This window comes from Dromiciops gliroides, chromosome 1 (assembly GCF_019393635.1).
Source record: "Dromiciops gliroides isolate mDroGli1 chromosome 1, mDroGli1.pri, whole genome shotgun sequence".
Lineage (NCBI taxonomy): Eukaryota > Metazoa > Chordata > Mammalia > Microbiotheria > Microbiotheriidae > Dromiciops > Dromiciops gliroides.
In genome coordinates this window covers 691,256,341-691,268,983 of record NC_057861.1, presented here as the reverse complement: position 1 = coordinate 691,268,983, position 12,643 = coordinate 691,256,341, and the positions used below count along the sequence as shown (strand labels likewise).

At 36.6% G+C, this 12,643-nt stretch overlaps 1 pseudogene; it reads left to right on the top strand.

The window, feature by feature from the left end:
* Nucleotides 1-1,916: 1,916 nt before the first annotated feature.
* On the top strand, nt 1,917-3,193 carry LOC122737583 (annotated as a pseudogene).
* The last annotated feature ends 9,450 nt before the right edge of the window (nt 3,194-12,643 follow it).

Sequence of the window (12,643 nt, the reverse complement as noted above, 5' to 3'; positions counted from 1 at the left end):
TGCTCTCCCTTTAATAGATAGGAATCTAGGCCTTTCTTTTTCTTTACCAAATTCTTATTCTCCTTAATAAATGCTTAAAAGCCTAACTCTTGCTAAAGCTTATAATTTATTGGCGACCACTCATTAAATAGTTTAGACAGTTTAGCTAGAATTTTAGCCCTTAACACCATCATGAGTCCTTTGGAACTTTCTTGTAGACGAATGTAGTCTTTCACAGATGATCAACACATAATGTTGATGATACTGTGTACAATGTTCTCCTGATTCTGCTCATCTCAATCATCATCAGTTCCTGCAATTACTTCCAGGTTTCTTTGAAATCTGCCTGCTCATCGTTTCTTACAGCACAATAGAATTCCATTGCATTCATATACCACAACTTGTTCAGCCCTTCCCCAATTGATGGGCAACCCTTCAATTTCCAATTCCTTACCACCACAAAAAGAGCAACTATAAATATTTTTGAACAAGTGGGTCCTTTTCCCTGTGATGAAATAATGGGATTTTAGCAGATACTCAAAGACCCACCTGGAGATTAATCAAGACTGATTGAATCAAGTGAGAGTGATTGACTGCTGATTAAGCCTACTTCAAGTTAATTGGATTGTATCAAGTTAATTGGATTGTGATCACACCTGGCTATCCCTTAAGAAGGTATAATTCTCAGAAACTAGACTATGAACTCAACTTGAGAACACCTTCAAAGACAATGGATTTGGATGACGCCAACCAATCACCTTGAAGCAGGGTGTAAGGATCGCCTCTGTTCCAGATGTATAAAAAAGCTTCCACAAACAGCTTGAAGAGGATTGCTGATTAAAACAGCTGAGAAAAGGGTGTTCCTGATTAAAGCAGACTCGTGGAGGAGGACTTCAGGAAGAACCCAAACAGGCTGGAACTCTAGGCTAGGTAGGACTTCTTTTTCATAACCTTCTGAACTCTTTGTAAATATCTGTATGCTCTAATAAATGTTTAATGTCCAAAGACTGGTACTGAAACCTTTTAATTTTTGGTGACCACAATTAAGATTTTAAACATCACATCCCTTTTCCATGATCTTTGGGAAAAAGACCCAACAGTGGTATTGCTGGGTCAAAGGGTATGCACAGATTTATAATCTCTTTGGGCATAAATTCCAGATTGTTTTCCAGAATGGCTGGATCAGATCACAGCTCCACCAACAATGCAGTAGTGTTCCAATTTTTACACAGCTTCTCCAACATTTATTATTTTCCTTTTTTGTCATATTAGCCAATCTGATAGGTGTCAGGTGGTACCTCAGAGTTGTTTTAATTTGCATCTCTCTAATCAATAGTGATTTAGAGGGGCAGCTAGGTGGCGCAGTGGATAGAGCACCGGCCCTGGAGTCAGGAGTACCTGAGTTCAAATCTGGCCTCAGACGCTTAACACTTACTAGCTGTGTGACCCTGGGCAAGTCACTTAACCCCAATTGCCTCACTAAAAAACCAAAAAAAAAAAAATAGTGATTTAGAGCATTTTTTCATATGGGAATAGATAGTTTTGTTTGTTTGTTTGTTTTGTTTGCAGGGCAATGAGGGTAAAATGACTTGCCAAGGGTTACACAGCTAGTTAAGTGTCAAGTGTCTGAGACTGGATTTGAACTCAGGTCCTCCTGAATAAAAGGCCAGTGCTTTATTCACTGCACCACCTAGCTGCCTATGTCAGTATTATTCTTGAGAGAAATACTGAGGAAGAGGAATGCATATGAGAAATAAGACTGCCTTTGATAGACTTGGGCTCAAATTAAACCTCCCACAGTTATTATCTTTTGTGGAAAAGTATATAAACTTTTGTTCAAATCGTTTGTTTTCTCTGCTTTTTACTTTCCTCATTAAAAAGGAGGTGTTGTTCTGGGTGCGGAGCCACTGCTTGGAGACGGTGGGAGCAAATTCAGTATGGCGGCTGGGCCCATCTCCGAACGGAATCAGGATGCCACTGAGTATGTGGGGGCCCTGGACAAGAAGGTCAGCGAGCTGCTGCTATGGAAGCTCTTCCTTCAGCTCAGACCCATGGTCAACACAAACATGCCCAAGGACAGAGTCACGGGGCAGCAGCAAGGCTATGGATTTGTGGAATTCCTGAGTGAAGAGTATGCTGACTATGCCATTAAGATCATGAACATGATCAAACTGTAAAGGAAGCCAATAGGAGTGAAAAAAGCATCAGATCACAACAAGAACCTAGATGTGGGGGCCAACATTTTCATAGGGAATCTAGATCCTGAGATGGTGATGAGAAGTTGCTGTATGATACCTTCGGTGCCTTTGGGCTTATTTTGCAGACTACCAAGATCATGTGGGACCCTGACACAAGCAACTCCAAGGGCTATTCCTTTATTAATTTTGCTTCATTTGATGCCTCCAATGCAGCAATTGAAGTCATGAATGGGCAGTACCTGTGTAATCGACCTATCACAGTATCTTATGCCTTCAAGAAGGACTTGACAGGTGAACGCCATGGCTCTGCAGCTGAGCGACTTCTGCCAGCACAGAACCCCTTGTGTCAGGCAGATTGGCCCCATCAGCTGTTTGCTGATGCACCACCCCCACACTCTGACCCTAATCCTGTTGTGTCTTCCTTGGGATCTGGGCTTTCTCCACCAGGTATGCCCCACCAGGCTCATTCCCACCTCCTGTGCCACCTCCTGGAGCCCTTCCTCCAGCAATACCCCCAGCCATGCCTCCCACACCTATGCCTCCTGGGGCTGGAGCCCATGGCCCTCCATCAGCAGGAACCCCTGGGGCTGGACATCCAGGACACGGACACTCACATCCCCATCCATTCCCACCAGGTGGAATGCCTCATCCCAGTATGTCTCAGATGCAGCTCGACCACCATGGTCCCCGTGACTTGGGACATCCCCATGCGGGGCCCCCAAGTTCAGGGGAACAGCCTCCTCCGAGACCACCACCAGGAATGCCTCATCCTGGCCTCCCTCCTATCGGAATGTCACCCTGAGGACCCCCTTTTTGATCTCCCATGGGTCACCCAGGCCCCATGCCTCCCCATGGTATGCGAGGACCTCTTCCGTTAATGCCCCCCCATACACATACAGCGGGCCCTCTCGACCTCCACCCTATGGCTACCAAAGAGGACCCCTTCCCAACCTTGGCCCTCCCCCTGTCCCCCAGTACCCCCTCGAGGTCCACTTCGGGGTCCTCTTCCTCAGTAGAGCCAAATTTCTCTACAACCTACTGCACTCCTCTGAGACTCTCTATCTTGACCAATCAGAGGAACTTTTGCCTCTTGGGCCTGAGGCATCCCTTTCTTCCTTGCATTTGTCCTTTTTTCAAGTGCGATTTTTCCCCCCACTGGACTTTTTTCTATGTTGGGCCCCACTTCTCTAATATTGACAGTGAATAAAGCTGAATCCCTTGTTTAAAAACAAAACAAAACAAAACAAAAACAAAAAGCAAAAAACCAGGAGGTGTTTAGAACTAGATACCCTTTATATTACTTGCAACTCCAAATCTATGATACTGTTGCAGTATTCTTTTTAGGCTATTTTCCCCAAAAAATTATTCACACTATCATTCTAGTTCTTCAGAATAAAGCTATTTTCAGAGTCCTAGGAAGTTTATTCCCTCTGTTATCAGAAGGGTGATGCTACAAACAAAAGTAATGCAACCAAGATTATAAGGGAAGCAGAAAACTGGGAAAGATGTTTTAAAACAATTATCTATGATAAAGGTCTCATTTCTCAAATACATAGAGAACTGAGTCAAATTTATAAAAAGTCATTCCCTATTTCACAAATGGTCAAATGATTTGAACAGTCTGTTTTATACAACAAAATCAAAGCTATCTATAGTCATATGAAAAAAATGTTCTAGATCAGTATTGATCAGAGAAATGAAAATTAAAATAACTCACTTTACATGTATCAGAATGGCAGATATAACAAAAAATGAAAATGTGGGATATTGGAGGGAAAGTGGGAAAACTGGAATGTTAATCCACTGTTGGTGGAGTTGTGAACAGATCCAATCATTCTGGAGAACAATTTGGAACTATACCCAAGGGGCTATAGAACTCTGCATACCCTTTGATCCAGTAATAACACTACTAGGTTTATATCCCAAAGACATCCCAAAAAAGAGAAAAAAGACCTATTTGTCCAAAAAAAATTATAGCAATTGTTCTTATGGTGGCTAAGAATTGGAAATCAAAGGAATGTCCATCAATTGGGGAATGGCTAAATAAGCTGTGGTATATGATTGTGATGGAATATTATTGTCCTATAAGAAATGACAAGCAGGATGATTTTAGAAAGGCCTAGAAAGCCATGTATGAATAGATATATAGTGAATTGAGCAGAAGCAGGAGAAAATTGTGTACAGTGACAGCAATATTGTTGGATGAATTATTGTGAATGACTTAACTATTTTCAGCAATACAATTGTCCAAGATAAATCCAAAGGAATAATGATAAAGCATACTGTCCACCTCCAAAGAACTGACATTGAAGACAGACTGAACCATGTGATTTTTTTATTCCTTTCATGTTTTCTTTTATTCACATTTTCTTATACAAAATGGTTAATATGGTAATGTTTTGCATATTTGCACATGCATAACCTGTATCTGATAGCTTACTGCCTCAGGGAAGGGAGAGGGATAAAATTTGCAACTCAAAAAATATTTATTATTTTTAAAAAGGCCTGAACTGTTGATCACTCATCATCCCCCAGCAATTTGCTTCTAATTAACTTTAAAAAGCCAGACTTCTAATAGATTTTATAAAAGGGTTTTATTGAGAACATATGTTATGAACAGTTGGTATAAAATAACACCACCATCACCCCCCAAAAAAGATGGAGGGATATATAATCCTACTCATATACAACTTTAAAATGGAGAAAATACCCAAATTGTATATTTACTAATCTCAAATGAGCACATTTAGACCTTCCTAATCAAATTGCTATCCAATCTAGTACCATTACATTTTGTAAACCTTTATGTTCCTTTTTCTAGTCTCCCATCACACCTCACCACTTTACCTTTTTAGCTAAGGATCTCACCTCATACTTCACCAAAAAAAGAAGTGATCATTTACCTAGAATTCACCCTTCCCCATTTCTCCTCATTTCACATCACTCAAACATGACTTCATGATCTCCTCCTTTGTTCCAATCTCAGAAAAAAGGGAGTCTTCTTTATTAAGAAAAATTTCTCTGCACAAACTTTTAAACCTCCAAATCTGTCAAGTCCTCTAGCTAATTGCCTTTCCATCATCCCCCATTTATTTCTCATCTTTAGTTTCTACCTATCTACTGGCTTCTTCCCTGCTGCCCAGAAGCATAACAATATCTCTTCCATATTAAAAAAAAGTTACTTGATCTGTACATTCCTATTAGCTGTTATCCAATCTTTTACCTCCCTTTCTCAGATAAAGTTCTTCAGAAAGACACCATCATTTACTTGAAACTTCCCATTGCACATGTGTCAGTGATTTCATAATTACCCAAGATATTGACCTTTTCTCTATCATTATTCTTTTTGAGCTCTCAACACCCCTTAATGCAAATCAGCTCATCCTCTTAAATATGTTTTCCTCTCTAGGATGCATGGCACTGCTCTTTCCTAGTTCTTCTACCTCTATGACCTCTTTTTCATTCTCTTTTGATAGATTTTCATACAGGTCAGAAACACTTTCCATGATGACCCCAAAGGCTATGTTTTGGAGTTCTATTTTCTTCTCCCATTATAATACCTCACTTAAGGATCTCATCAAATCCCATGAGATCAATTATCATCTCTATGAAGATGATTCCCAGGTATTTAGATCCAAGCCCCATTCTAGGTCTTCAACTCCTATCTGGCATCTAACTGAATTGTGCATGGTTTGATTGCATAGGTTTATGGGAGATGTTGTTTTACAGACAAAATATCATCTTCTTACTTCCATGGAAGAGACTTGGATATTCCAGTAGTAATAGTGCTCAGAAAGAGGAAAATGATTCCTAAATTGCATGTTGAAGGTATATATGTGTGCAGAAGGAGACAGAGAAGTTTGGACAAAGAGGTGCTAAGTACCGAGGGGATGTATCCTGGAAACCATTTGGGTGTCTGGTGTATTCACCAACTATGAATGATCAGGGTCTTGGAAGTGTCCAGTGTTGGTGAATTTTTCCCCAGCTAAGCATTCAGACAGCTAATGAAGTGCTGCTTTCCCTATCCCTATACTCTTTTCATCCATGAGGACAGATGTATTAGTCCAGAGTTCTCTGTTCTTTGACTTCATTTATTCACTTTTAAAATTAATATAAAGTGGTCCCATTTGACATAAAAGACAAATTAATATTATTTTTGAGCTGTGTGTTACCTTATTTTTGAAAAGGCCAGTGAAGGAGTGGAGGAAGGAGTGTTGTTTCAACAGAGAAAATACTTTGCATTGTTATGCAGTGCTGCAAAAATGACCAAGTTCTGCACACCAGGTCAAACTAGTGGCTATGTTAAATGGAATTGCATGTTTTAGATTCATTAAAAATAAATTTCCCAAATAACATTTTGTCTTTAGACAAAAGGGGTCAGTGTCATATTTGCTGTCTGGGTCAAGACTGCATTGTTAGGTCATATTTGTTCATTTGCTTCATTTTTTACCTTCTTTCCCCCATGCATATACAGAGAAAGCTCTCTGTAGGAATTTTCAAGGGTATTGACTCATAAATAGGAATTTTGTGGTAAGAGGAGCAAAAAATATATGCTCACATTCCAAAGGCAGGGGCCAGAGGAGGTAATAGTTCTTTTTCTTCTGGAACAAATGTCAAATCTAGAGAAGTATATATAAAATAGATAAATGAATTTTATTCTGAGGATGTAAAGAACAATAATAACTATGGAGAACAGTAAATTATTTTTGTAGGAGATGACCCTAACACTGAAGAATCTAAAGATGCAAAAAGTGGGGGTGGAGAATGAATAACTTCTAGACATGGTGAAAATCCTATACCAATGGAAAAGAGAGAAATGAAGTCAGGGGATAACAAGTAGGATTGTTTGACAAGATAATGGTATACATGAAGAGGGCTCAAATAATCTGGCTAACACCAGAATGTAAAGAGTTTTAAATGCTAAAACATGAGTATATATGTTTTCTTAGAGTGACAGGGGATCACAGAATATTTTTGAGCTAGGATGTGGCATACTTAGTTTTGTTCTTTAGGAATTTTACCAGCTATGTAGTTCAACAACAATATTTTATGCATACAACTGAGGCTGAAAGCAATAATGTGACTTGTCAATGCTTCAAAGAACACTGGTCATGATCTAGGACCTAGGAAGCCAAATTTCCCAATTCCTACATCAAAGTTCTTTCCAACACACTACACTGCCTGAGAAGATATGTTCTCTTAAATATGCATTATTTGAATTGATTCATTAAAAAGTTCTACTAACATTCAATTAATACACCTTTCTGCAGTCGATCAAACTCCAATCAAATTGTTGTCTAAGCAATATTTCCTCAGGTCAATAAGCATTGTAAAAATAACATACTGTGTCTTATATTTTATAAATGTTATATTTTTAAATATGATAACTTTTGTGATGACTATAGTAATGGTGGATGTTCATAAAGCACAAAGAGAATGGATCTAGATGTGTTTAGATATAAATGGGATTAATAAAGATCTATTTTCTCCAGAATACTTTATTTGATGGTATGACATCATTAAATCAAGAGGTAATATGATTGTTTTTTTTTCTTCCATTCTCAAGAAAATAAGAAGGATGGAAAAAATTGTCATAGCTCAGTTAAACAGCCTACCTTAAAATTGCCTGGAATGAGAAAATGATACTATTCCTTTATGAGAACTATAGCTCAAACACAATGTAAAGAGACCCAATAATTTCAGCTAAGGCAAAGGACTGCCTCCTGGGGGTAGAGGAATGCCTGCAGAAGGATTCCCCCTATGTTGAAAAAAGATAAGTGTTGCTGGAATAAATTTTAAATGATTTTTTTCTTTAAGTATTATGCAATTTTCCTTTTTGCCATGGTAGGAGTAATGATGGAACTATACTTTGTTCTAAAAAATTACAGAATACTTTTCAAGACTGCACAAGCAGGATCAAATTCTTTGAAGAAAAAAAAAGTTCTAGGTTTCCCACATTTGACATTTTTGGTGCTAACTCTGACATAACTGGGATGAGCAGAGATGGCAAGAATATAGTTTCATAACTCAATGAACAAATGTAATTCTCAATTGAAACTATTTTACTTTTATAGGACATAAATTACCCATATACTTTAACATTTTAAGCAGCATCATAAAATGCTTATATTATTATTGAAGTTTGATTTTTTCCTAGACCTGGAAAATTAAAAGATCATAAAAAGGGTCTTCAAAAAATTGGAAAGACTACCACCCATGTCTCAAGACTACAATGGTTCTCAATCAACTTTTAAAAAAGAACAAATGCACCTGAAGTCAAATCTTGAATTCAAGGTAGATTTTCTCAGAGCCAGACTACTAATGTTGTAGTCCAGATCTTTATTTAGCCAACTTACATGCTTAAATGAATTTGTGGTTTTACTGATAATGATTTTCAGACCAAAGAAGAAGATCATTATTCATCTCTACCTGTCCATCCTTGGGAACTCTTGCCCATATCCTTCTACAAATCTATCAAATTCTTGGATCTTTTCTCTAGAGCTCTATAGTACATACATGACCCACCACCTCAATTCCCTACAACCCATGCAGGCAAATAGATTGTCTTCTAAGTGTATTTATTTATCTTTCAATATGAGCTCTCTTATGAAGCCTCCACAGATCATACAGGGAGAAATGATTTCTCTATTCTCTGTACTTGATCTTTATCACATTGTTTTGGACATTGCACTTTATACAAAGTAGGGCTCAAAAAATTTTGAATGAATAAAAGGGAATTAAATAATTAAATCTTGACTGTATACCAAATTAGTTTGTAACCTTCCAGAGGCAGTAAGAAATTAATATTCAAATGGCCCCATACTCATCGACTCACACACATACACACTGTGACCATGTCTAGCAGAATTGCCCATGATAGTAAGTATTCAATAAATGTTGAATGGTCATACCTTGTAATACATATCAATGCTAACAGAGAATATCTTGTGACTAAGATTGAGGACATTATTTAGAATCATAGGCATGTAGCATTTTACAGCTGAAAAGAACTATTGCTCTAAATCTTTAAATATCATTTATTATCATTATTAATTTTTTTTGGCAGGGCAATGGGGGTTAAGTGACTTGCCAATGGTCACACAGCTAATAAGTACCCAGTGTCTGAGGCCAGATTTGAACTCAAGTCCTACTGAAACGAGGGGGTGGTGCTTTATCCATTGCACCACTTAGCTGCCCCTAAATCATTTAAGAATAAAACTGTTGGGGCAGCTAGGTGGCGCAGTGGATAGAGGACTGGCCCTGGAGTCAGGAGTACCTGAGTTCAAATCCGGCCTCAGACACTTAACACTTACTAGCTGTGTGACCCTGGGCAAGTCACTTAACCCCAATTGCCTCACTAAAAGAACATAAATAAAAATTAAAAAAAAATAAAAGTGTTGTAATTGTGTTCATATAATACCTAGGTTTGTCTTAGTGGGTAGACGTGCAAGTATTTTATGTTTTCTCCAGTTATTTTAAGTGAAATTTATCTTTCTATCTCTTTCTACTGGACTGTCTTGGCAATATATAGAAATAAAGATAATTTATGTTTTTACAATATCCTGCAAATTTGTTAAAGTTATCTATTTCATTAACCATCTATTTTTCCTCTGTAAAATTATACTGTTTGGTATTCTTGGTGAGAATTCTAATTCCTTTGAGCTCTATGATATCATATTCCAAGAACTCTGATTCTTTAATGTAGAATCAGCTAAATCCTGTGTCATCCTTACTTCAATATATGAAGTTTTTTTCTAGTTGCTTGCATTATTTTCTCCATCTGGGAGTTCTGTCAATTTGCTACGATATTCTTGAGAGTTTTCATTTTGGGAAGTCTTTCAGAACATAGTCAGCAGATTCTTTCCATTTCTATTTTATCCTATGGCTCTAGGATATCAGGGCAATTTTGTTTGATTTTTAAAAATATGATATGTAGGTTCTTTTGTTCATCATGTCATTCAGGTAGTAAAGTGATTTTTAATCATCCCTCTTTGATATGGTTTCTAGGTCAGTTGTTTTTCCAATGAAATATTTCTCATTTCCTTTGATTTTTCATTATTCTAATCAGTTAACTATTTCTTGATGTGTCATGGAGTGAGTCATTAGTTTGTAATTGCCCAATTCTTATTTTTAAAGAAATATTTACTTCATTAAGGTTTTGTACTTCCTGTTCCATTTGGATAATTCTAATTTTTGTGTTGTTCTTTTCTTCAGTGGATTTTTGGGCACTTTTTTCATCATTTTACTTATTATGATTCTTGAAGGTGTCCTTTTTTGTGACTTCTTTACTAAGATGTATTTGGGAGTGCTCAAGTGGGTCTCTGACTCTGCCAAATTTACTCTTTATTCTTTACCCTTTTCATGTGAGATAATTTTCCCCATTCTTGCTCTCCCTCCCCTCTTCTCCCAGGGCAGTCCTCTTTCTTAATTTTTCATTTTCTTACATCATTCCAACAAAATCAACTCTATCCTATGCCTTCTTTTTTAAGTAGAATCCTTCTAGCTGTTCTAATAGTGGTAAACTTCTTAGAAGTACTGTATCATCTAATATAGAAAAGTAAACAGTTTAATGTGACCAAGTCTTTTATATTTCTCTTTTATTTTTACCTTTTTAGACTTTTTTTCTTGAGTCTTATATTTGAAAGTCAAATTTTCTATTCTGCAATGTTTTTTTTTTTAAAGAAATGCTTGAAAGTCCTCTGTTTTATTATCATTTTTTTTTCTGAGTGGGTTATTCTTTAGTCTTAGTTCTTGGTTCTAATTCCGACTCTTTTGTCAACTGGAATACCATATTTCAAGGAGCCTTCTCATCCTCTAATGTGGTAGTTGCTTAATCTTGTATGTTACTGACTGTTTCTCCACTGTATTTAAATGATTTCTTTTTAATTGCTTGAAATATTTTCTTTTTGATTTGGGAGTTCTGGAACTAGGCTATAATATTCTTGGGAATTTTCATTTTGGGGATTTCTTTCAGGGGTGAATAGAGGATTGTTTAAATTTCTATTTTACCTTCTGGTTATAGAATATTAGAGTAGTTTTCCTTGGTAATTTCTTTAAACATGATGTTTAGGTGCTTTCAAATAGTTTGATAATTTAAAATTATCTCTCAACTTATTCCTAGATTAGTTGTTTTTCCAATATTATATTTCACTCTTTCTTCTGTTTTTGCTTTCATTCTTTGGACTTTGTTTTACTGTTTCCACATTTATCATGGAGTCATCTTTCAGTTGCTCAGTTCTACATTTTAAGCAACTATTTTATTCAGTGATTTTTTGTAGCATTTAAGGTATTTTTAAGGTGTTATTTACTTTAGTAATATTTGCACTTCTTTTACCAATTTTTTAATTGTCTCTTCAGAATTTTATTATATTTCATCTATCCACTCAACTTTTTCCTCTGCTACTCTTACTTTATTTAAATAGCATTTTTACCTCTTTCAAGAATTGTTATTGGACTTGAACCCATTTAATTTTTCTTTGACACTTTGATTATAGCTGTTTTGACTTCAATTGTCTTGTTTTGAGACTTTGTCTTTCTTGCCATTCTAGTATCTTTTCAGGTTCAAGTTGTGTTTCTATTGTTGTTTGCTTATTTTTCCACTCCAGAATTTAATTTGGTACATTATTTTAAAGTTGATTGGAGGATAATGTTTAGTCAGTTGAGTGCTTTCTCTACTACACTATCTTTGCTCTGCCCCTAGAAGTCATTAATGCTCAGTTTTACCTCAGTGTGTGGGACTGTTTAAGATTTTACCATGTTGACCATTTTGACATTCTTTTCTATATAACACTGTGAAGGCAAGTAACAGAATAATGCTTTTGCATATCTAGAGTCCCCAGTGGGTTGTTTTGGATTTGGCACATGAATAATGTGCTCAAAATTTATTACTATTTTCCAAGAATGACAGTTTTCTAAATGGAGAAATTATTACAGAAGTATGGTGAATAGGTAGAGTATGTTAGGTGGCTTCTTTATACAAGGAGATTGCTAGAAAAATGGCTTCCAGGAGAATCATAATAAATTGAAAAGGTAATGACTTGATGAGATTATGGAGTAAGCATGATCATTTTGTAATTAGTTCATATTGGCTATATTTGTGGTCACTCCATTTTATAACTGCTGCCTTCATGATTACAACTCCAGGGGAAAAGATGCTCTTCCCAGCAAAAGCTCATCCCTTCAAAAATCACCAGTAAGCTGCTAAATCAAGCCTTGATTGACATCAACATCCTCAACCTTCTATCCCCTCTGATTGGAATACTTGAGATATATATGATATGATGGATATGAAAAACCAATTAGATAGGATATACAAAATTCCTCTGGATGTTGTCCTTTATAGAGAGCCAATTCTGGATTCTCAGCTCTCTTCACTTTGTATCACTCTACTGATGATTTTCAACTCCATGAAAAAAGATACTCGTACACCAGATGCATGCTAATGTCTCACCTTCTACTCCAACTGC